Below are 26262 nucleotides of genomic sequence, written 5' to 3'. Positions count from 1 at the left end.
CCAAGATGGCATTACTAAACACACACTGTTAGTCTAGTTTCTACAACAAAAATTCAGTTGGTCGGGTCGCACCGCGATTTTCAAATGAGCAGGAAGCGAGGAATCTGACCGTCGGTCCTGGATACAGCAGGAATAACACACATAGAAGTAGGTAAATCCGCATCCGCATTCACTGTTAGTGTAAAAGGAGATCTTATGAATTATAGAGCCACGCAAGTTAGTGACTGACACGTATTGCTTTAATTTAATGTACAGTACGGCTTGGAGAGATTCTGGAAAACGCGCTAATGGTTAGCATTCGATTTCAACAGCTGTGCTACCTCTCACCTGGACAGCAATTTCTATTCTCTGCTATCCAGGTAAGCAATGACTATCACAGTTCTTTTAGTTAAGGATATAGCGATAAACACACTACTTGCAACTGGTTGCGTAGGTGTATTTGAACATCTGCTGCTGTCCATTCTACAGGAAGCAAATGAAATAAACTGTTGAATGGATAATTTGAATCTAACATGTGCGTACCAACGAGCTGCATATACCACCTAATATACCTTGTGGTGGATTTATTTGGAGGAGGTTCATTCACTTACAGGCACCTATTGTTACTATGCTTATGAGATGCATAACATTCAGTATCACAATTGATTAGAGAGTGATCACAATGTATTTATTATTACAGTGAATGCACCCACACAAAGGGAGACCATTGAGTAGAATCTCAGCACGGTACTTCTTAAACTTCTTAGCCTAACAAGGCAGGACTCACACTTTTGGTGAGTCAAAAACATCAATTATTTGAACAAGATTACCTAATTTCCCAATATTCATGTGGATCTGTTTGTTGAACGGGACACCATGCTTATTGAGCGAATTGTCCCGCCTCAGATCAATAGTGAAGTACTTTTGGGAAATTGGGTCAAATATGCCATAGACATTACATATAGGATGGTTACATCTCCTTACTTTCCATTTTTTTCTACTCTTATTTTTAAGAGTTGAATTATATTTTGGCAGCGAACAACCAACACCCCCATATTGTTTCAATATATCTTACTGGTTAGTGAATAGAACCTTTCTATCTAGTTAGTTATGACAAATTATTATTTACGTTAATCTTTATTTAATTTGTGAAAACAATTAATTCAATAAATTAAAATCTATTTATTTCTTTTGAAATTTCTGAAAGAATATCTACAATATCACAATACCCGAAGAAGGGTGTAACGCCTGAAACGTGTAGTATTAGACTGGCAGAGTACCCCTAAACCCATACATAAAGTGACTCCCTGTCCAGATATCGAGATAATCTTTTTATGGAAAATCAAGGGTCGATGATCATTATTTAGTTATTATTACAAAATCAGTGGTTATGAATTTGTTGATGTAATTGATGCCCAAGGTATTGAAAATATTACCAGTGGTTCTTTATATGTATCCTTTTTTATAATCATGAAATACTCATTGTATGTATGATTGTGTCAAGTAACACTGTTCTTTAATTTTGGAAACATATCCTGTTGAAAAGAAAGTGACTTTCTCTAAATTTATTGTTCTGAGAATTATGTTTACAACTCTGGGTTGTAGTGGTTGTGCTCCTTTTTGTAACTCAATGTTTTTTGAGGTACCATTTATTTTCACATATACATTCAATCTGGTAGCACAGATCTAATAGGGAGCACCTTTAATTTTGAGCTAACTAGCTAATCTCTTTAACTCTCTTTATTAATGCATGTGTGCTCCTCTACAACCAACCCACACCAAACAAGGAAGGCCCAACAAGGATCAACATATTTTCCCCTTTAACTGTTCCAGCCATCCCACAGATCTCGCCGGCAGTACCTCCAAAGCATACATTATCCCAGGAATGATGGACTGCTTGTAGGCATTGAGCTTGGCATCAATGCCCCCCCCCCCCGCCCAGCGTTACTCCTGAGGGCAAGCCATTTGGACCAGGCTTTTTATGGTGGACAATCTCACCCACATGTGCTTAGTCCTTCGACGCCCTAACTGTCATGCCCAAGAACTTATATTCTTCAACTTGTCCCAGGAGCAGCCCATCTATTTTCCAGACAAATTTCGGGGAATCGTACACTTGCTTCCCAATTATCATAGTTTTAGTCTTGGTAATATTCACTTTGAGGCCATTTTCCCTTGCATAAACGGTTAGTGCATCCAAAGAATGCTGTAACCTAATGGATGTATGATCAAAAAGGACAGTATTGTCAGCATACGTGAGGCAAAGAATGATTGCAGGACCAAATCTAGGAGGATGGTTATTCATTAATTTTAGACTTCGTTCAAAATCATAAACATAAAGGTTATATAGGATGAGGGCAAGCACACAAACCTACGTCAACACTCTATTGGTGGGTATAGATGTTCCCAATTACCTGCTTGAGTAAGACAGATCTGGACCTGAATATCCAATTATAGCTGCTTCAGAAAGTACAAGACAGAGCCATCAATACCCCAACTCTCCAACTTATCCCAGAGTTTGCCCTGATAAACACTGTCAAATGCTGAGCTATAATCGACAAAGCATGTATACAGTCCAGATTTGATTGTGTGTCCGAAATTAAAGTAGGCAAGACCCACAGAAGGTGACTCGTTGAGCAGTCTGTAAGGAAGAAGCCACACACTGGAGGTAAGTGAAGTTCCTTTATTTGTAACCAGCCTCAGCCCAGCAGTGCTCTGCCTGCGCTTCACCTCTCCACTGCAAGTTGTCAACTGCTCCCCCCTAGAACATGGAACCCACAACAGAACTAAACAAACAAGTAAGAGCAAGTGTGGAATTCTACAGAGTAGAATTCCACACTAGGCAAAACACGAATTACAACACTTCTCCCCCCCTTACTCAACAACACATCATAACACCCATCTACACGCACTCCCACACACACACCCACAGATACACACACACACTGACATACACTCACACCACACACAAACAACCCCAAGAGAAGAAGAAGAGAGAAAATAAGGCAGAACAATGCTAATGAAACATATGGTACCAAGAAAAAGACCTTGCGCTAAGGAAGCTATTGAGGTGGGCGTGCATTGTTGTGCTGAATGTTAATGTCAGGGACTTCCGCAGAATTTTGTGAAAAACGAATTAGCAAATTATCAATTTGGCCACTGTGCTTGGTGGGAAGCAATTACTATAAGTTGTCACAATTCAAAGCTGTGGTTTGTGCAACACTACAAAGTGCTAAATGCACTGGAACCTTGTCTCAGTCTCGAAACCTCCAGGGAGCTTACAATGGGTTAAATTCTCAAGCCTTTGCTAAAGGGAACACCCCCTTGACTAAACCGTGTGGGGATTGGATAGCAGCTGCCCAAAACGTCTCTTCCAGTTACTGCAAAGCTTCGCGAGTGAGGACGGGGACTGGCAGTCACAGAACATTGACTGTTGCCTCCCTCGACTCTCCCACCCCTCCCCCCCCACTGAAATGGCACATAGCGGAGAGCAGGGAGCCTTCCCTTCTCACCTGGATGTCCTGAGCGTTGTGGGCACCAGATGCGGTGGCTCTGCGCTCGACCCCGGCTGGGGAGCGCAGGCTTGCGGGAACGGCGGCTGCCGATGTCGAGGTGCTGGGAGATGTCCCGTCGGTGAAGAAGAAAGCCTGGAGGGATCCCTCGGCGCTGGTGGTCACCGGTCGTGCAGCTCACTGCACACGGGCAACGAGGGATGGCGAGGCCATACAAGAAGTGGTGCTTGCTTATGAAACGGCTTTGGGCAAGTTGGAGGCGCGATTCGGCAAGAGGGCGAATGTTGTACTTGAAAGGTACCATTTCTTCTCGAGGGCTCAAGGGTCCAGTGAAGGTATTGATGCCTATGTCATGGCCCTACGCACCTTGATAGCAATGTGCAAGTTCACAGGTAGCATTGAGGAGTATATCCGTGATCAAGTTATGATGCGGACATGCGATGCACGTGTCAGGGAGAGACTGTGGATAGAATGGATAAGGACAGGGTGTCTCATGGAGGTGGTGAGGCGGTGGAGCCTAGGTGCAGTGGAAGTGATGCTGGGGTGGTGTTTGAATCTCTGTTAGAATGTTCTTCCACTGGGGAAACCAGTGAGTCACATGTTGACTTGCAATCCACGGGCAGTGGGTTGTTTTTGGATGGCCAGGATAATGAGGTGCATCCTACACTGGTTTCTGTTTCCATTCCGGTTTCTGTTCCGGTTCTTCATACCACCAGTAGTGCAGTGGCTGAATGCGATAAGGGGTTGTCCACAGCGGCCGCAGACTCTGTCGAGAGTAATGCCCATTCCGCCAGGTAGAGGAAGTTTCCCTCCAAGTACAAGTATTATGTGTTGGAAGCCATAGTTCAATAGCTTCCTTAGCGCAAGTTTTTTTACTTGGTACCATATGTTTCATTAGCATTGTTCTACCTTATTTTCTCTCTTCTTCTTCACTTGGGGTTGTTTGTGTGTGGTGTGAGTGTATGTCAGTGTGTGTGTGTATCTGTGTGTGTGTGTGGGAGTTCGTGTAGATGGGTGTTATGATGTGTTGTTGAGTAAGGGGGGTAGAAGTGTTGTAATTCGTGTTTTGCCTAGTATGGAATTCTACTTTGTAGAATTCCACACTTGCTCTTACTTATTTGTTTACTTCTGTTGTGAGTTCCATGTTCTAGGGGGGAGCAGTTGACGACTTGCAGTGGAGAGGTGAGGGGTAACGAGGGTAACCAGCCTGCCAACCCACGCTGCCGTCCCAGCATTCCAGCAGTTGCCTGCCTTCTTCTTCTAACGGCCCGCTTTTTCGGGGGGCAAGAGCCCAGTCCTGGAGCCAGTCTGTTGCCTTCCTGGCAACATGCCTACAAGCGAGGTGGAGCGGAGTGCTGTGAGGAGAGGCGCGATCCTGCCAAGTGTAAGGAAGAAGCCACACACTGGAGGTAAGTGAAGTTCCTTTATTTGTAACCAGCCTGAGCCCAGCAGTACTCAGCCTGCGCTTCACCTCTCCACTGAAAGTCATCAACTGCTCCCCCCTAGAATATGGAACCCACAACAGAAGTAAACAAACAAGTAAGAGCAAGTGTGGAATTCTACACAGTAGAATTCCACACTAGGCAAAACACAAATTACAACACAGTCTTTCCTAAATCCCATCTTTGCGAAGTTTAGAAGAGTACGATTGTTGGCCCAATTTGACAGTATCTCCAATAGCTTCCTTGCAAATATCTTGTATCCACTGTCCAGCATGGCAAAAAGTCTAAAATTCTCAGGCAAGTTCCCGTGGGCCGTTCTTGTAAACTGGGATTAGGACTGAGTGTTGCCAAGTTTTAGGAATATTGCCTGTCTCACAAATGTGCAAAAATTGTTTCCGGAGAGACACTGCCCAGTAGTCAGGCTTGCTCTTAATGATGATATTACAAAAACCATCCGGGCCAGCTGACCAAGACACTGCCAATTTATTGATGATCAGATGAAGATCAGCCTCTACGACCATCCTCCCCACCTCAGTGTTAGCCACTGACCTAGAAGGTGACGACAGAAAATGTCTTGTTCCACGGAAGAGTTTGCCCTAAAATATGTATCCTATTGGGGCCCTTCTACGGCACATACTTCAGGGGCACAACCTTCTGTCAGATTAGGTTGTATAAATTGGCAAAATGTACTAGAATCTCTTTCTTGACTATGCCTATTCATAATCATCCAAGCGGCACTAGCCTTGCTATGTCGATGATTAATGAGCCAACCTTTGTACAAACCTCTCAAGGCGGAGATTTCTTGATTTCGAACTTTAGGGCTAACATGATGGAACCTATTAACCTGGCGAATGGCCACCCTTAACTCTCGCTTCTTGCAAGCAATGTGATGTTGTATCATAGGAGGTTCCCATCTTTTTAGTACTGCACCTAACAATGATAGCCCTATCATTATGTGGTGCATACCTAGCAACCAGCATGTCTAACTTCCAGCAACAAGATTGTACTGTGGGGATACCCCTGGTTTCCACCCTGGTCAACCTGTCATTAAATTCTTGTACCTGTCCCAGCATCCAGTGGAGTCTGTTCCCCTGAACATTTACCGTTGGGTTATGTACTATCTGCTGGAAGGGTACGATCATAGTAACTTAAAGGGACAGATACAATTCCAGCAGAGGAGAATGTTCGTGTAATGGGCCATTCAGAAATACGAAGTCGAGACAGCTATACTGTCTTCCGTTTGTCCAGGTGTAGGGTATCTCGTACGTTACAGGATATCGTATCTCTAGGTCAAATTCACTCAGCAAGTCTCTCCATCTCCGACCTAGATAAAAATGTTTCATTTTCGTCTGTCTTTCCCAAATGCATTATTGACCCATACTCATAATAATCAACATTGAAATCTCCTGTCACCATAATCCCTCCCCTCCGATGCAACAATTCTCAACAGCAAAGAGTATTAATAAGGGCCCTCTTCAGTAATAAAGTCTGGGTGACTCCAGGAGGCTCATACAAAGTAATCACCGACAAATTACCTCTTTTGCTGAATAGGAAGATTTAACACCCATGCATAAGCCGCATACCGGGTGACCTGCTTTGTGGAGGAGACAAAAGAAAGAACAACAAAAAACCATCCACATCAAAATGGAAAGTAAGCCAAGTCTCTTGTATTAGAAATATGTAATTTGCCCTCATACATTCCAATAAAGCTCGGTTATTCATGAATGACAAGTGACCTCTCGAGTTCCAGGACATCACCTTATAAGTGGCGTTTGTACCAGTAAAGAAGATTCAACATGAAGGTTGCAGGGGAGCAAACCATGTACCCTCCTTCCTCGTCCTCCAGATGCCCATAATCAGGAGACTGGCATCTGATCCCACCCCAACCCAGAGAGACCTCTCTGAAACATCAGGCCCAGAGGCTGCATTCTTTGTCGGGCAAAACATGTAGATATCAAAACCCATGTCAGAAAATGCACTAGAGTGTTTACAGATAGATTCCCCCACCAGGGGGAGGCAAAAGCAGCTAGGACCCAGTATGATGCACTATTATAGATGGGTAGTTCCAAGTCCTCATTATCTTCAGAGGTAATAGTGGTGCGGGATGGGATTTGATGTATTAAAGAGGGCAGCCATGTCCAATTTACGAAGGGGCTGTCCTCCCTAGGGGATCTCTCTACAATTTTCATATGTTTTATCTCAGCAAAACACCCATGACCTGGCAATGAGGTAACAAATGCTGATCTAGCGACCCTAGCGACCTTTACGTGGGCAAGCCAATTCTCATGGGTGAAGGCCTGTGTGTTATACTGCCACCCCAACTAATCAATATCCTGTGATGGCTTGGGCCGCAGGCACAAAGACACAGCTCTAGCTTCATGATCATCGCTCTTACGAATAACAACAGGTTGAACACAGTAATCTTCTCGTCTTAGACAGTGAACAGAGGAAGGCCCATCCGATCTCATTGTGGGCTTATGCTTGGACGTGTTTGTAGATCTTGTTCCCAATGTACCAGCTTTATTCTTTCCCTAATCTGGCCACTGCACATGTTACAGTGAGTCTTTGCCAGAGGAAGCAGCAGTGGGCAATTGTTTAGTCACCAATGGACATATCTTGCCCAAACATTTGTCCAGAGGGCCATGCAAAAGCACTTGTCGAACAGTGCCATCAGCCACCTTATTTGTGATGGTGTATCGGTCCACAGGGAGGAGGGGGGGCGAGGGAGATCACCCTCTCTTAATATCGGTGGCTCTAGATTCCTCTTAACTTTAACAGGTTTCTTATGACTTGACCTCATATTTTCTTTATTTTGAGGATGAGTCTGGTTTAATCTGGATTCTTTTGTAGTTTCCTCATGCAAGGACAAAGGGCTATACAGCATGGACCGTTCGACACACAATGCATCCAAAGCTTGGTCCTTAGTCGAGGCAATTATATTCACAGTATTAAACTGGTCCGGTAGGTGGCCCGGAGGAAGAGAATCTGTCATATCGATTCCCTGTCCTCTATCATCTTCTCAGATTTCTTCGACCAGCCCTTGATTTAATTGATCATGTGAGATAGGGTCACATACGCAGTCAACTGGCTCACACTGCGTTTAATATCAGACTGACCCATTGCCAAGCAAAAGCATAGTTGCAGTAAAGATTCAAGCTTGGCTTCTATGTGCTGCATGAAGCCATCTGCAAAGGTGGCAGGTCCTCCCACAACAATGGTTGAGGGAGGCTCTCTGTCATCGCTATCAGTACTAGTATCATCCGAGGACAATAGATATTTTTCCTAGTCCGGAGAGGCCGAAAGATTTGTGGACAAATCAGAGCTTGCTACATTGCCGGAAGGGCCCAAATAGTTTCTTGCTAAGGAGAGGCAACGGTTCAAAAGAGACTCGTTATTGTCCATGGAATTGGAGTTTGCTAAGCAAGCTGCTTGATCAGTGATTTCCCCAGATTGATTATCATGAGAAACTGAACTTTCCAGGATCACCTCCAAGTAGCAGATTAGGGACTGATTTATCAAAGAAATTAGTAATTTCACTTTGCCCTTCGCTCCTTTTCCCTCTTTTCCTCTCCTTATTCACAATCTGGAATGCAAGTTTTTTTTGCCTTCCAATTGAAGCACTGTGTGAACGTTTCCCTCTAGTGGGAAGCACACTGCCCACCCGATAGCAGTGCCTTTTGCAGGCAGACATGTTGTCGTCCAGACAGCCAAACTTCCGGGGCCAGTAGACACTCAAAATATTGGTGCCTTATAGTGTAAAATGACCGGCGTATACTTTGGGGAAAAAAGTCCGGAAGGCTAGAATATAAGTAATATCGGAACACAAAACTGTACCTTACTTTCCTTAAACTCCAGACTCCATCCGCTGGACACCTAACACACTGGTCACACACCTTGCTGTGCTCCGTGCAGGAACAGTGTTTTGAATGAATCAAGGCTCCTCCTCCAGTAGTCAAGTGGAAGGCAGACCACTGCTCCAGGGAAAATACTCTGCCTCTCCTGCCCACGGAGCCTGCCACCCAAGCCACACACCGCACTTGTATTAGGCAATGATCAACAGTACCTAAGTAGAACATGGGCCACCACTGTAATGCTAGCCCAGGGCTAATCTGGGTGAGCTGGCTGCACCAAGGTCAAACACTCCTAGACTCAGGAGATAGCACACTCCACAATGGTAGAGAAGGGCAAAAAATTCCCTCTGCACACGAGCATTCAGCAGGCCCTCGCCCACTAGCCAACTCTGCAGCAAAAGGCAGAAGCCCAGATTCGATCTAAGTGAGCGCAGAGGAAAAAGAACAAAAGGAGCAAAAGTAAATAGGCTCCATGATCACCCTCCTTGGGCCCCCTCCCCTCAGCTTTGTGTGAGGGGAAAAACGTTGGTGTCATCTACAACTCCTCTCTCTACTTCTCTCTTCATATCGCTGACTTGCCAAGACGGCTCACTATCAGTTTCACCTCCTTAAAGGAATCATCCCTTTCCTCACCTTGCCCCAGAAACTCGATGTCTCTAGAGCTCTGATCCTCTCTAGGCTGGATTACTGTAACAGCCTCTTCCTTAATCTTACTCTTTCCTCCCTTCACCCTCTCCAACTAATCCATAATGGGAATGCAAGACTTACCCTTGGCCTCAACCCCAGGGACCGCATCTCTCGAGCCCTAAAATCTCTCCACTGGCACCCAGTTGCTGGAAGGATCAAATTCAAGACCCTCTGCATCATCCACAAGGCTTTCTGGGACCTCACTAGATACAAATTTCTCTCCCTAAATAGCTCGCTGCTATGAGTCATTCAGTCCTTTAGCTCCAACTCTCTGCAGATCAGACGTTTCTCCAAGCAGAGAGTGGGGGTAGATCTCTTTCTTCGGCAGGAGCCTCCCTCTGGACTGGCCTCCCTGTCCCTGTCTGTCTTGAGCCAGATCTCCTTAAATTCTGGAAGTTTCTCAAGACCTTCCTTTTCCTCTCCTCCTTCTGTCTCCTTTGCTGATCTCAACCTGCCATTGCATTTGGTTACATGTGTTCCATATGAGTCTTAATGTGGCCGGGCCCTCCTTCATCCAGTCTTCACCTTCACACCTTGCCAGTACTTGCCCTTGGGCACCCTTCCCTGACCAGACTTCTGATTCTGGTCCCCCCTCTCCCTCACACTATTTACCCCCTACCCCTAATCTCCCTTGGCACTTGCCCTCCTGGACTTTCCTCAGCACTTGCTCTGCACCTTGGAGCTCCTCCCCCAGCACTTCCCCCTCTTCTCCCTATCACTGCCATTTCACATCAAGAACACGGTCCATAGACATAGGGTTGAGAAGCCCCTGGAAACAGAACAAACTGACCAATTGCAACACAAGCAATGTGATCTACCTAATCAAATGCCAGTGGCATCTGAAATGTGTAGGGAAGACTAGCAGACCAGTCAAAAGAACAATTACAGAACATCTGTCCTGCATTAGGTCAGAACGTCACAGTACCTTCTTTTGGAACACTTTAAAACACACCATCATAATGCCAAAGTTCTCTGCTGGATGATTATTGAGAAGGTGAACTGCCCATGGAGCGGGGGAGACCTTCAGGCACTCCTATTCAAAAGGGAACAACAGTGGATATTCCACCTACAGAAAGACCAGGTAGGTCTGATGTGTCTAATTTATGGCAGTTTTAACATGATAATTATCGATGTGTAGCGATAAGACAATGGTGTTTAAGAAACAAACACACAATATGAGCTTTCTCTGCAGAAGCATGAGTATGCCAGCTGTGATCCAGTCTATAATTCAAGATTGCCATTGCCCCTCCACAGGAAGGTGGGCATGCCTTAAGAGACTAATTGATTTGACGAACATGCACAACATTGTTCCCTACACTTTTCCACACACTTCTGTGTGAGGCGTGTGCTTCTCTTGCCTGTTTTTCTGAATGTGGAACAATAATTTTGAATAGATACAGCAGAGAGGCCACAACACAGCACGTGGAACCCAATATGGTATGTAAACAGAGTCTCTGTAATGGGAGCTTAAGCCATCTGAGTAGCTGATACGAGTATCAAACATTTAGGGCCAGGCACTAGTATGCGCTCGCCTGCTGGGACCAATAGATGGTGTTTGCCACGTATGAAGATTTTCTACTTGAAGACACGTGACAGGCACAGACAGCATTTTCACTGAGAAGCTGAGGCGCATGTAACCAAGCAGTGCCAGAGAAAACGGTACATGGAAGGCTGGAGCTGGCAGGATTCACCATTAGCAATCCAAATCGGTAGGTGTCCATGAGACCTTGCACACCATAATGCGGAAGGAGGAGCGGACACTAGGGAATGAGAGGGTGCACTAGACTAAATGCTGTATCTTGCCATTTCATAGGGTTCATAAAGGCTTGCCGGCTACAGTCAACAAAACTACTCAGGCACAGTGATGGCTTAATTGAAACGCAGCCTATATAGCAGGTCCCTGACAACTAGAATAAGGTTAGTTCTGAACTTGACAATAAAGAGAAAGGGCTTGTAGACCAAGCCTTTACCTTTGCCATTGTTAATAAAATGCTACAGATGCAGTTATTGTGTGTTAACCACCTTGGGAGGGTAATATATACCCTCTCAAGTTGCCAACATATGTATAATGAGGGAAACCTGAGGGTATCCTCACACCTACTCCCCTTGGATTCTTTTCTCAGGTGGCCAGGGAAAGGCTGTTACTTTTGGATCTTGACCCTGGGAATGGAGAAGAGAGGGAGGATAACATGGGTGGAGGGTCCTTGTGGATTGGGGAGAGGATATCCGCAGGCGAGACATGGTATCCCCTTTTTAATTATGAAAACCAATCTCACCCTCCATCTGCCTTTATATTCTATTGCAAACCATCTCCCCTCGTTTCCCCTCATTAAGACAAGTATAGTACTGGGACAAGGAAGAGGCGACTAAGAGTAATGCACACTAATGTGTCATTTCACCATTCTAATACTGGGATGAGGAAGAGGCCTACAGACTGTTGTAAGGGTCAGGCATTTCCTGAGTACTTCACTAATTGCAGTCAGGTAATTGAGACTAGGGACTCACACCTGCAACCTGTCAAATGGTTGCAGGTGTATAATAGATGGATCCAGCCGAGAAACAGAGAGACTAGAGGGAGAGACCAGCAGGAGAGAAGCCGAGACAAGTGTTGTGGGCCTGAGGGGAGAATCCTGTGCAGAATGAGGCAATCAAGTAGGGTCCTGCAGGAGTGTCAGGCCATGAGAGGGCTGCAGAGGAAGGAGCATCATTTGTCGGGCGTCAACAGCAGGAGCTGCAGACAAGCAAGAAACCTGCAAGCTGCAAGTTACCGGCAGCATCCACGGGAACTGAGCGGAGCAGCTGGCAACCCACAGAGAGAAGGTGAAGTGTGAGCGGTGCGAGTGATCCGAAGAAACTATCTTGGCAGAGCAGGAACAGAGGAAGCAGCCACCCGGAGGAAAAGCGAGGGACTGCTAAGCGAGAATCAGAGAGCACTCAAATCGGAGTGTTCCTGGGGGCTGTTAGAAAGCTAAAGTAAATGCTGAATGGATGAAAGAGTATGTGCACGAGTCAGTGAACCCAACGCAATGGGCTGTGAGGAATATTAGTGACAAGATGAATTGTGCGCAACAGAATTATTGAGTACCAAAATAAATGAATGCTTTTGGCACAGCTGTGAACAGATGTGAAATTTGTGTGAAGCACGCGCACAGTATAATGAAGGAAAAGAATGAATTGTGTGAAGTGCAATGAAAAAGAAGTTTAGAACATTGATGAAAAGTATGAAGCAGTTGTGGTGCAGGAATGAAAGCACCACAGAGTTAATTGTATGGGAAAACACATTGTGGCAAAGTGAAGAGGCTGATAACGAAAAACACACTTGTGGCAAAGCCAAGAGGCGGATAGGGAAAGTCAAGAGGCTGATAAGGAAAAGCCAAGTGAGTGTGAACCAGCACACAGTAACAGATACAGAAGAACCTATGTGGGTTAGAAAACCCAGGGTTCCAGGTTGTGCGACCTGTGATAGATGGACCATGTGGTCCAACAACTGCATCTAGACCGGGATACCCTACTTGTGAAAACCAAAGAACTGTACAGATGAACTGTCCTGAAACCAGAAGGAGCAGGAAGTTAACCGGGAAATGGGTTTTGAATATTGAGAGACTGAAACTAAATACAAGTTGACAGGTTGACCAAGCTGATGTCCTTGGAAAGGGAAACCCTGAGACCTTATTCATTTTCTTGATACTTTGAGGAAAGGAACCTTAAGGCCTCTTTTCTTTTGAACCATGTTGTCTTCTTGGGGAAGGGAACCCCAAGACGTTGGGGAACTGTTTGAACTTTGGGAACGGCAGGAGCTGCAGACACAGTAGAAACCTGCAAGCTGCAAGTTGGCAGCAGCATCCGGGGGAGTGAGCAGAGCTGCTGACAACCCACAGAGAGAAGGAGAAGTGGCAGTGGGGCTTGCGCCCCGAAGAAACTGTGTCGGCAGAGCAGGAACAGAGGAAGCAGCTGCCTGTAGGAGATGCGACAGACCGGTGAGTGAGAATCAGAGAGCACTTGAACCAGAGCGCTCCTGGGGGCTATTAGAAAGCTAAAGTAAATGCTGGATGAATGAAAGAGTATGTGCAGGAGGCAGTGAACCGAAAGTAACGGGTTGTGAGGAATATTACGGACAAGGTGAACTGTGAGCAACAGAATTATTGAATACTGAACTAAATGAACACTTTTGGCACAGCTGTGAACAGATGAGATGTTTGTGTGAAGTACAGGCACAGTATAATGAAGACAAAGAACAAATTGTGTGAAGTGCAATGAAAAGGAAGTTTAGTACATTGCTGAAAAGTGTGACTAAATATAGTTTCTGAGTATAAAGCATATCTGTTTGATGGCAATACATTTTCCAAACATGCGTATTGATATATTCTTTTTTATTTTTTTTACATCAGTTCAAGAAAATGCATCACAACATATAAATCAAAAACATTAATGTAAGCATTTCAAATGGCATAAATACTGGTATATAATGTAACTAAGAAAAGCATTTTTTTTAAACAGAACATTTTTAGATGAAGGCAGAAAAGGACCACGAGTGCACGCAGAGTTCTTTCAGTGATTTTAACAGCTAACAAAAAGTTGGAAAATGCTCTGCAAAGTTTAATTTCCTGAAGGTCAAATGACTGTGTACGCGACGATTAAAGAAACATTGAAGTGCCTCTAAACAACTTCGCCTCTGCTGGGTTTATAGCCTGCTCCTTAGGTGAGGTATTAGCCAGGCTTATTTATTTTCATTTGCAAGGCTTTTATTTACTCGTTCCCTTGCGGCAAAGCTGATTTCCGTGATTATTCCCTTCTTAATTTTAATACCCTTTTCACTCATCCTATAGACATAAGAATTGTGTACCCAATACTCGAACCCATTCCAAAGGCATGGAAGACAACTAGTACTGAAAAGTAAACCGAGATTTTTTTGTATTATCTAATTCACTGCCCTGTGCATATGAATCATATGTGAACGTTTTTGTGCTTTGAAAGTGAGGTTAATTAATATAAAAAAATCTCACTCGATGAGATGCTGAATTTTGAATGTTACCCATGCTGCCTTAAGTGCCTTGATTTGCCAGTAATGACCTAGTTCTCGTAATGAGTAACATTAACCCCTGGCTGTAGCTGCCCAGGACTTAATTGTCAACTGGAGCTGAAATCGGAAAGTTTGCCAGTGAGCAGGTATGTGGTATATTAACTCATGTCATTTTAACCTCTAATAAATACATCTGTTACCACGGCAACAGGAAAACCAGCAACACCGTTTTTTCTTCTTATTCTTTTTTGCTCTTTTTGATGAGACTGTCACATCAAACCACAGCAGAAAGACGTTAAGCAGATTCACACATTTATAGACCAAATTATTTTTTCCCCCCAATTTGGAAACTTAAGTACTAAATATAGCATATCAAAGAGTCGCCGTATGTTCTCGAGACTTTTTCTATTTACTAAAATGAATTTAAATCAAATTGAGTTAAACATTCTTACCTAGGCTAGGGTTCGCATGTTCCAACACTTGAAGGCATATTTGTATGCCACAGTTTTATTTTACATATAGCCAAGTCAACTAGAGTGCACTTGAATGGTTGTATAGTATTTTGCACTAGAAACATCTAACTTGCGATAGCTTGTTTGTAAATATCTCCTTGAAAATACCAACACTTAATAGTACTACAGGAACAAAACAGGAAGTGAGGCAACGTCTGTAATTGTAGCATGCAGGTGTGAACCCCTTCTATCCTCCCAAGACTATAGAAAAGTAGAGGAGAAAAGATGGTTTCTAAATCGAGAACTAGAACACTTATTTCCACATACTAAAACAGCGATTCACTATTCAACATTAGAAGATACTGTAATTGAACACAACTGAGCACTGAGAACAATTCAAACCCCTTCAAGGACACTCAATTACTCATGATAATGGCCACCTTTCAAACAGCCTAGCTCATGTCAAATCTAAAGTGTTCTGTTAAGAGATTCTATATGGCGTTAACAACCCGTTCCAAGGGCTGGAACGGGTGGTAATGGCCCAGCAGTCTGAGTTAAAGGCCAGAGCGAAGTGAGGGCATTTATCGAGAGCAGTGGGATGTTACGACCCGTTCCAGCCTTTGAAACGGGTTGTTAACACCATTTGCACCCATCGCAAGGGCTGGGACGGGACTAAAACAGGCCTCATCACGACTTGGGCGGTAACGGTAACGCTATTAGCGCGGGGGCTATAAGCGCAACCGCCATAGTCCCCGGCGCTAATAGCGCGGGATCACGAGTTGGGCGGACTTGGAGGTCCCCATTCCCCACTGAGCCCATTGGGGAATGCCCCATTCCCCATTGGGCTCAATGGGGAATTTTCGCGCTCTTACCGCCGGCGGATTTCCTGCCGGCGGTAATAGGGCAAATTTTCGGCGGATTTCCCCCCAGCTCAGACCTGGGGCGAAATCCGCCAAAGCCCTGATTCGGCGGACCCTTAAATCCGGCGGAAATAGCGCTACCGCCGGATTTAAGGGTTACCACCGAAGTCGTGATGAGGCCCAAAGTATTATCATTCCATAAACAGGTCGCCTCGTGGCTTCCCCCTAACGGAAAGAAAATACTGTTCGAAGATTGTCAACAATGCGGCTGATGCAATGTAGTTAGTGGGGAGTACAAAAAAACAAAAAAAGGCAATGGAAGGTGGGGCAAAGATGAAGGGAAAACCGGCCATCAGGTGGCTTGGAACGTAAACTGAGATCGCCAGTTTCAGCCCACGCTCCTTGCCTCCTGATTGGCCGGCTACCCTGCCAAGGGAGATAATACAGCATCTAATCCAAAGAGTGGCTACTGATCGAGCACTTTAACCACTAGCAACCCCAAATCAGGAGTTCTCATCAACTGCCCAAAAAATACTAGTCAAAATAATCAATTTGGCCCATCCTAGAACATTTTGCCATTTATATTTTCGAATGTTCGAAAACAAAAGCTTGCAATACAGACAAGAAAGGACTTCACTGGAGGGAAATGCACTGAATGAAATCAAGCATGCCCAAAGGAACACATGTGCTCTAATTCAGCTTGCATTGTGTTAACCATTACAGCAATATTCATAACCCCAGCACACCCTAAGAATAAAAGGGTTTGCTAGCACCATTATGGGGTGTAAGAGAATCATCCACATTCATGGACAGCTGGACTTTGTGAAGAATGGCCCACTTTGGATTTGCAGTAGAAATAAAGGGTACCTTTTTTATAGGTGCACGTTTTCAATAAATGTTTTCACCGCATGTGGTTCTTCAGAGAGGAATAGAACTGGCATTTCTTGTTGCTTCTTGGGAGGGCACAGAGCTAAGGCCTGCTTACTGACTGTCTGTTTGTTTGCTTGTTTGTTTTATTTATATTGTGCGCCTGACCCGAAGGCATCTGTGCACATTTGTAAGCAGATACAAGACTTAGATTACATATATAGTCATCAGGATACAATATACAGTGTTAGTACAATAAATAAATGCATAGTAAGAAGCAGGCATACACGCAGTTAAGGCAACATTCTCAATATTCAAGTAGGGCAGTCAATGGTCGTTTGATACTATCCAATTTTTGAGGTTAGTCCTAAAGTTCATGAAAGATTGCTTCATTCACAGGTGATCAGAAGAGCATACCAACATTGTCCAGTTTGCACTGGAAAACTCGAGCCCCCCACCTTTTTCAAGTTAAATCTGGGGACTATGATACAGTTTGAGTTAGAAATCTGGTAGGTTGTGCTGAGCATTTTCTGGTGATTTTGTCTTTTAGGTAAGCTGGGGCAGCGTTGTTCAGGCATTTATGTGTGATAGATGCAATTTTAAGCTTGATTCTATCCTTGATAGATAGCCATTTGGTGCTTTTTCTCACTTCAGAGATATGGTGGTTCTCAGGGATACTTAATGCTTCTTAGTGCATTATTTTGCAGGATCTGCAATTTCTTCAGCACCTTTTTATTCGCACTAGCGTATAGAGCATTGCAATAATCGAGTTTGGATTAAAGCCCTGGCTAGAGTGACACAACTATTGTTGGAGAGGACCGGTTTGCAGGCTGGGATCAATTTACACGTCTATGCTGTAGTGGATGCTTTAGCATTGACTTGTTTCCCTAGATTCAAAGAGGAGCCAAGTTAGAAGCCTAGTGTTTTAGTCTCCTTAGCAGTTTTGATGTCACTACTGTCTATGTTAAAAGAGTTGTATTGGGAACCAAATGTGTCCATGTTAGCTGGAGCCCCCAGTATCATGATCTGCTTTTTGTTGTCATTCAGGCAAAGGCCATGTGTGGCCATCCATGCCTGAATGATTGAGAAGATGTTATTAACTTGAGCCATATCTGAATCTGTATGTTAGTGTTTCTCAATGATGCTGGTTGGGTCCACCAATGGCTCAGTATGGAAATAGTCTAAAGGGGTAGTGGTGACGAGCAACAAGAAACATTTTAGTAGATTGCACTACATTTCACCTCTGGTAGCTCATAGACACGGTTGTTCTGCTTCTAAACTGACAGATTGTATTTATCTCAGCCATACCAAGGCATGACTACCTGGGACAAATGTTATATTGTCTCAGCAGTAGATGTTAGCCAAAAGGTTGTACCTAAAGAGGGGCACATGTACTGTGTGCCTTTGTTGGTTGCTGCTGCAGCTTGCCCCTGTCCCTCACCCGATGCTAGGGAACCTGAAGAAAGATATCTGGGAGAAAGAAAGGGGGCAAGTATTACAAAGAGACATTTGGGTGCAGGAGGAAAATAACAAGAAAGAGAGTGTTTGTTGCATGCAGTTGAGGCATGCCATGAAGCTGTTTTATACTGTTCTTTCATTGACTTCTGAGGAAACATAGGAACAACCAAATGTAACCATATCCAGCTTTCCTTCTCTGAACTCTGCAGGTAAGGGTGGTATCAGGATGGGAGAGCCCTTCTTTGTGGATGTTGGGTATTTTCTGTTGCAATGTGCTGATGTGTATTCCTCCTCTGCTCTCTGATGTTGGAATGAGAGAACAGAAATCCCAGGGATGGTTCTCTTGTGATTTATTCCTCCCCTCTTGCTTAGATCCTAGTTTTGATAGTTTGTGACCAATGTCCCTCCATTTGGACTTCCTGGACTTTCCACTGGTGGGCCCCAAGACCTTCTGGGAGATCACTCTGCTCTGCTTTTTATTACTCGGTGTCCTGGAAATGGCCCTCGTCCAGATTCACGGTAAGTGTGGTCTCTGTTGTCTGCCCATCTTCAGTACCTGCCTCTCAGGTTAGGGCTCCATTTGCCATGGGCATAGAGAGGGACATATTGGATCTGAGATTCTATGGTGCTGGGGCCTGTTGCTGTGGTCTTCGTGGCTTGCCGCTACCCTGCTCGTACCCATTGTCCCAAAGTGCATTGGTTGCTATGGAATCCTATTCCTGTGTCCCACTGCACTACTGATCTGTTGCTGTTCCCTTTTCCCACCACCCATTCTTTGCCATAGGCACTTAGCACTGGTCCCCTCCCTCGCTTTTGCCAGGCGGTCCGATTACACCTACAGTCCCTTGCTGCTTTCCCACATGGAAACGCAGTCTTCGGTTTGGGTAGTTTCTGACAGATATGGATGGATTCAAAGAGAGGGATATGATGTGTGTGTTTTTTTTGTTTTGGAGATGTTGGAGAAAGGAAAAATGGGGGCGAGAGGAGGATGACTGAAACTGGGATAGAGACCAGGAATTAGGAGTGGCAGATAGAAAGAGAGGGAGAGTGATTGGGGTGAGAGAGTGATATGCATATGTGTGTGCCTGTGAGAACGAGCAGAAAATGCATATATATGTGTATTTACATGTGTGAGTGATAGATAGCTTAGGAATGTGAGTGAAAAGGGGTGGCTTCATGCATAAGGAGCTAGGTAGAAGGAGGGAGGGGGAAGGATGATGGAGATGATGATCTGATATTGATCCAAGGGGACAAAAACACGATCAAACCAATACTAGTTATCGTTGATTGGGAACACACTAAACACATGTTTAAATGCACCCACATAGGAATAATGTTTTTTGGCTATAAACATTTCACGTAATTTCTGAAATGCCAACATAAAAAGCCATTGAAGCATTGTTTGACACAAAATGTAAAATCTACAACCCAGTAAAAAATCTAGATGAAGTTGATTGACTACATAATTAAGTCAATACTACATATGTGTTAGTGCGGTCTTGGGCCTTAATTACAGCAAATGGATAATGAAAAAACAGTCCTAATTAAGGTATCTACCTGTTGTACTGCAACAAAATACTCAGGGTCCACAGGAATACTCACAACAATGATTGCCAATTCGAAATAGGTTTGCACATGTCACTGATAGAAAACTAACAGCAACGTTCAGCATACATCTGAATAAACACAACAACACATTATTTCATGCCAGAACTTTCAAAACACAGCCGAGCAAGCAAAATCCCCATCAAATACAAAATAAGCTGAAGGCAATCAAGATGCAGAGATCCGGTTTACTCTAAATGAAAGGAAGCTGGAATCACTCACACTAGACGTACTCAGGGAAGAGGCAACCAAAGGTGCAGGCTGCTAACCTGAAAACAAATCCCTGGCAGGCTATCTTGTAAACGTTTTTTAAAAAACTTAAAGCATAGACAAGAGATGGGCAGAAGAGGATCAGTGACAACTATGTAAGTTGAGAGGCACTGGAAGGGGAGTCTTACAGCAAGGCAGGATCTACCAACAATGCGACCCAGGGCTGCTAGAAAAGTATGCCATCGAAATACCAGGAACAGTTCTCCAGCAAAATCAATGTATTGAGAAATCTCAGCGATGACCAAACATCAGAACAATTTGTGGAATCCTGAATCACTATAAGACATGGTCTATGTATATTAGTATGTAATGTTTAACCTAAAATACTTGTATCTCCTTAAGTCATGCCAATAAACATAACTAAAATTAGTTAAATTGGGAGAATGGAGTAATGGCAAAGACTGAAATACGAGGAGAGATACAGAGAATGAGTGCATGAAAGACAGAGTGAAAGAAGGGATTAAGTGAGAGAGGAGAAAGACTTAGAGAGGAAGAGAGGGAGATAGATTCAATGAGAGAGAGCAAGTGAGAGAGAGAGAAACTGAGATCCATAGTAAGACAAAATGTGAGAAATGTGAGATGTTGGGGAGTGGAATGAGAAAGAAATGGATGGATTTGTAAGAGAGAGAGAGAGAGAGAGAGAGAGAGAGAGAGAGAGAGAGAGAGAGAGAGAGAGAGAGAGAGAGAGAGAAAGGTGGAGATGGAAAGGGGCAATACAACAAAGATTGCCGCATTGGACATAACTGCACAGGGAAGGAATGGATGGAATATGAGATGAGGGAATAAATAAAGTTAGAAGGAAAAGTGGGTGGAGTGTGTGACTGAGTAAACGAGTGGGAAAAGAAAAGAGAAAGAGGAGGCTTAGAGGAATAGGGGAGGAGGTGGAATGATGAGGTGAAAACTGAAAGAAAAGATAAGAGGTAAAACATGGGGGTGAGTGGGAGAACAGTTGGGGGAAAGAATGAGAGAAATAGAAAGACAAAGAAACAATGGGAGAGAGAATGCAATCAGCAAGATAGAGGGAGAAGTGGGAATGAGTGAAAGTGAGAATGCATTATATGGAAGATATGGAAAGAAGTAGAGGCAGGTGGATAACGGTTAAAAATGAAACATCAGAGCAAGGGAGGAACTGTAAGAACAAAGTGATTTGATGCAATGAAAGACAAAGTGAAAATGGAAGTGTGGCAGAGAGATTGAGTGTGATGGGATCAATGAGTGCAGAAGAAAGAATGGGACGTAAGAGATAATAATAGAGAGGTGTTGGGGAGTATGAGAATATTGGGGATTACAACAGCATTGGGGAGTACAGTACAGTCAGCACCCTACACGTGCACAAAAATATAATCTGCGAATGTCACTGTAAAATGAATGCGCAACATGTAAGCATACACACACTCCTGAAAGAGTTTACCTTATGTAGGCCCAACAAATCACAAGCAGCCATGTTTTAGTGAACCGTAGTATATTCACCGCATAGCTGAACGTCACAATGTACCATTGTGAAAACAGAAGCATTTGACAGTAGTTAGGGAAAAATAAAACATATTAACAATAATAATGAATGACAGTAATCCTTTTCATTTTTTTCCCCAAGGGAAAGCACAAACTCAGTCATCCACTACCAAAAATAATGCAGTCTACTATCCCTCATTTGAGGACATTGCAGGGGTCAGCAGATCTGATGTGCAATTGATGAGCTTCACCCTGGCAGATCTGCTTTTCTGATCACAGATTCTCCCTTGCCAGGTAAGTATGGTAATCATTTAAATTAAACTGAGCACACCGTTCACATAGGCCTCAATATCTAGTTAGACACGTCACAAGGATATAAATCCCCCCACAGCACAAAATATTGGCCTAACCTTTGCAAAGAAACACATACACATCTCAACTGTAACTTTCCAGAGCACAATGAGAAATGCTGCACAGTGATTGGCCAAGACAAAGAGGGCAAACCAGTTCCTAAGCTTGATATGTGGTAGTGAGGTCTTGAGAGAAAGCAACAAAGAAATAGCAGACTGTAATGCTAGAAGGACAGAACACTGCACACTGATTGGTCAAAATATAGTGGTCAAGTTGAGTTCCTAGGCAAGATTTCAAAAGACATATAACAGATATTGTTCCTGAGTAGCATGCAAAATAAATGTAATAAAATGAAGGTCATAAACCTGTATGAGCAGAGCAATAACTGGCAGAAGATATGTCTGGTAAGACATAGTGAATAATCCCTTGCAGGATAAAACACAGCAATAAGGCTCATTCGTTAAGAAAGAAGTCATGTAGAGTGCCTTTACACAAGAAGTAGGATTGATTAGGAGTAAGTGATGTGTCCTACAAGCTCACACATAACATTTACCATATGAACATAATCGAAATAGAGTTACCTTCACGAAGTCACTAACAATATAGTTACACACACACATATAAGCATGTAAACATATACACAAATCCTTGCCATTGTATGAGAAGGAAGTTTGAAACAGCAAAATCCCATTGTGAAAGGTCAAAGGCAGGATAGATGAAATCATGAGAAAAGGAAGCCAGGGAAGCAATGTTTCCAATGACGATTCGAAAAGTGTATCAGAGACAATGGTTCACAATTATGAGAACAGTAAGATGGTACCAAACCACTTAGGTCAACAGGAGAGGATGTCATGTTACTATCTCAATGCCACACTGTCAAAACCTCATATAGGGTTTGGTTGAAATGTAATCATTCAATCAACGCATACATCTTGTGAAGCAACTAATTATAAGTTGTGTTTAACTGATTCATGTTTAAAAGTGAGCCATCCAATTAAAAAGCGGGCTAAAGAAAATGAACTCAATGTTAATGAGTTAACCTTTTTAATAATCAAGTTAGTCACGTGGTTAGAATAAACCAATAGAGTTAGGAAATATATGGTAATGATTATGGGGCAAATTATGCTAAAGAATCAGAAGCCTGGAAAATATGAGTGAATTGTAACATTTGTTGTCTTTTCTTTCTGTAATACACTATATAACTAGCCATTTTTCAGAACACATTTGAATGTCTGTTTAGATTCCTAGGAAGATATAATACATTTTTGTTTTTCTCATATCTTGTACATTCAGTTTTGGCCCTTGTGGATTGATTTTTGATACTTGGATCAGGACTTGTCTTACATATTTGGTTGCTTTTATGGTGATACAAGTCTTTCTGGAAAGCTGTGTGCTCTTCCACCGCAATTTGTGAACAAGCAATGCCTGCTCGGAGAGAACAGAAGACTGCTCAAAGCCAAAAGGCTGTACAGGCACCAGGGTTACCCAGAATGCCTGCCTGATGGTTCCAGGCTCCTGGGACATGCCCCTCGATTACAGACCATTTTGGGGAGAGTCGGCTCTGGAAGACTTTGGATAACCATAGCGAACCAGTGCACTTGATCCGAGAATCACAGCGGGGAAGTGAGTATTAATGCGTAAGTGGAGTGAATGATGATGTGAGCCAAGTGATTTGGTTGCCGTGTTTTCCCTTTTTTAAAAAAAAAGTTGAAGAGCGCTCCTGTAGCAAGGAGCGGTAACGTCATGTAAATTGAAAACCTGGTAAGTGAAGTGTACACATCCCTCAGTAAAGGCCGGAGGGACAGCACTGCTGCTTTGGACAAAGGAGTGGGAGGTCCTGCACTAGCACTGTGATTTTGTGCTTAGGTGTTGGTTTTGTACTGACATTTGCATGTGTGGCTTTTTGAAGTGAGCGAGGGGTGCGCCGTAGAGTTCGGACTTATGAGATATCGTTGAAAGAACTGTTTTTTTATTTTGTTTCTTGTACAAAGAACTGTACAGATTAATTGGGATATACTGTAGTAAAGAGAAATGAGTACTCCATTAGAACACATATGAAGGGAGTTACCAACCTATTGGGAGAAGATCATGAAATTAAACAAAGCATGAGCGGTAGGAACAGAAGGGAAAATGTCAGGAAAACAAAACATGATGTGCGGGTTGACCAAAATCAATGTATATTATGTTTCACCTAAAAAGCTCCAGTGACATTTGGAAAAGCCACTTTGTCTTCATGGAAAATGTCAGCCACTGGCAGACCCTTTCGCTCGCTGTGAGCAAAAACTACACAAGGAAATCTCACAGTCCCAGCTTGGATGTCACATCTCCCATCAAATGACCAACCACAATAAAATGTCCTGCTTAAGGTGTCAAAATTCAGTTTTCTCCAACCTTCTGGTGCTGAAATCATTGACTTCAAGAAAAGTTACCCTTTGGCATGGCTAATATGTGTGAAAATGGAGCACATTATTCAAAGAACAAGCTTCCAGCACAAAGGAGACTAATAACAAAAAAATCTGGGCACAGGCTGAACCATTGAACACAAATGGCCAGACGACATAAATTGCCATTTGTCCCACATGAAGATTTACAATTAATTTAAAAGGACTATTATCAATTAGGCCTTTTTCTCAGCAACCAAAGGTGGATTGATTTCATTTTTGTAACATGTTGTGTGTAGTTTCCAGGCAATTCTGGGGATATTAAACCCATCTGCCTGTGACTCTGGGAACTGTAATGGCCAGTTAGACTAGGTTTTTGGCTGGTCTGAACATGTTCCAAAGGTGGGAGTTGGTGAGCTGGTGGAAAATCAAATTAGAGATATGCTTAATAACTTACATATTCATAACTGTTGTGCTTTTTATGGAAACAGCAGAAAGGTGCCACATGACCATGCTATATGGTATGGATTTGGTGATCGGCTTATCTAATTCTCTATGATTAGCTGAATCAGAAAATATGTTTAGTATGGCAGTTGCTTGTAAAATTATGAAGTTGTGATGCATAACTAGTTTTTGTGAAAAAGTTGAAAGGAGATCAAAGGGCGATGGCAAATGGGAATTGCCATATGGTGCTCCAGACCCCTAAACCAATCCTGATTTGGAGGCTGGGTTTGGGAGGAGAAAGAAGAGTAACTGTCCAATCCTAATGGCAGGGATTATTGCATGGTCTCCAAGATTGTAAAAGTGGTGGTGTCATCACTGCTATATAAGGGGGACTGCATTAGGACAGGGGGGACACACAAAAAAGGGAGAGAACAGGAAAAGGAGACACACAGGGACAGACAGAGAGAAGAGACAGGCCATCAAGAAGGCTGCTGAAGCTTTCCATCTGACAGCTGTAAGGAGACACCAGAGTGGATCGTTGAGAGTGCATCGGAATGGAACAGTTTATTTCTTCAAAGCTGACTGGGTCCTATGGTGGAGAGCAGGAGGACATCTTTGAGATTGGAGTAACCAGACCACTGCCCTATGTTTTCAGAGCGTCCTGAGATGCAGCTGACTTTCCTGAACCTTAAACAGAGGCTTTCTCTGTAAGTAGAACTGAACCCTGGGGAACCAAACAGTGGGGGAGTCTGCTTGCCTTGAATCATTTCCCTTTATATTGGGTGGAGAGGGGCCAAAATTGTGTAGATCCTTAGCCTATTTAACCAAAAACATTAATGTGATTAATTCCCCATTTGGCAGAACACTACAGGGTGAATTTTGTTAAATGTTGAAATTAACTAAGCTCACTTCCCAGTGTGTGCTGAAAACTATTGTCAGGAATGGCACTCTGTCAAGAGTGGCACAGGGTACCCAAGTAGGATGTGGGTGGCTGTGCTGAGGTAAGGTAGCAGATAAGCACACACAGCAGGAAGTTCAACAAGAAAGAGGAGTAGGAAACAGTAGCTGTGAGCCAAAAGGGGCAAGAGATACAAAGGTACAAACAAACTGGATTCCCTCTTGGGGTGTATGCTGAAATGGGAAAGAGTGTTCCACGAACCTTAGGAAACTCCAGCCTTCTGCACATATTGCTATAACAGAGGCCCACGCTGTATGCTCATGGCTGGGAACAACAGCAGTGGGTGTCTGTAACACTGAAAACGCGACAAAGGAAGGGGCAGAGGTTGCCTGTCGGAAACCAACAGGCAAGCTCTGTACAAAGGGATTACATAAGACACATGAGAAGACAAGAACAGAAATATCCAGCGAAAAGGAAGTCAATGAGCAATCTAGCAGAAGGAAATGAAGGAAAGGCAGTTAGACTGAAATAGATAACCTAAGGTTGTGTACAGAGGACTCAAGGAAGAGAACAAGGAGCAACAGTCAGGAAAACAGAAGGCTGCAAAGTAGGAAGCAGGTCTGCAGTCAAGAGTGGCACTAGGTGCAGGCAAACTGTATTGGACTGCAGAGGACTGCAGTAGGCTGAAAGGCAGGGAGTCCAGAAGAACAGGACAGAGAGAGATTAGTAGTAGGCG

At 43.6% G+C, this 26262-nt stretch overlaps 1 non-coding gene across 1 annotated transcript; it reads right to left on the bottom strand.

The window, feature by feature from the left end:
* Positions 1–21590: 21590 nt before the first annotated feature.
* On the bottom strand, positions 21591–21754 carry LOC138490644 (U1 spliceosomal RNA). The gene has a single exon (XR_011275577.1). It is a non-coding gene; the product is annotated as a U1 spliceosomal RNA (small nuclear RNA).
* Positions 21755–26262: the final 4508 nt, after the last annotated feature.

The sequence above is a fragment of the Ambystoma mexicanum genome, chromosome 9 (genome assembly GCF_040938575.1).
Source record: "Ambystoma mexicanum isolate Mex_15411 chromosome 9, UKY_AmexF1_1, whole genome shotgun sequence".
Taxonomy (NCBI): domain Eukaryota; kingdom Metazoa; phylum Chordata; class Amphibia; order Caudata; family Ambystomatidae; genus Ambystoma; species Ambystoma mexicanum.
The sequence above is the reverse complement of the archived record's forward strand: the minus strand, read 5'-3'. Positions and strand labels throughout refer to the sequence as shown.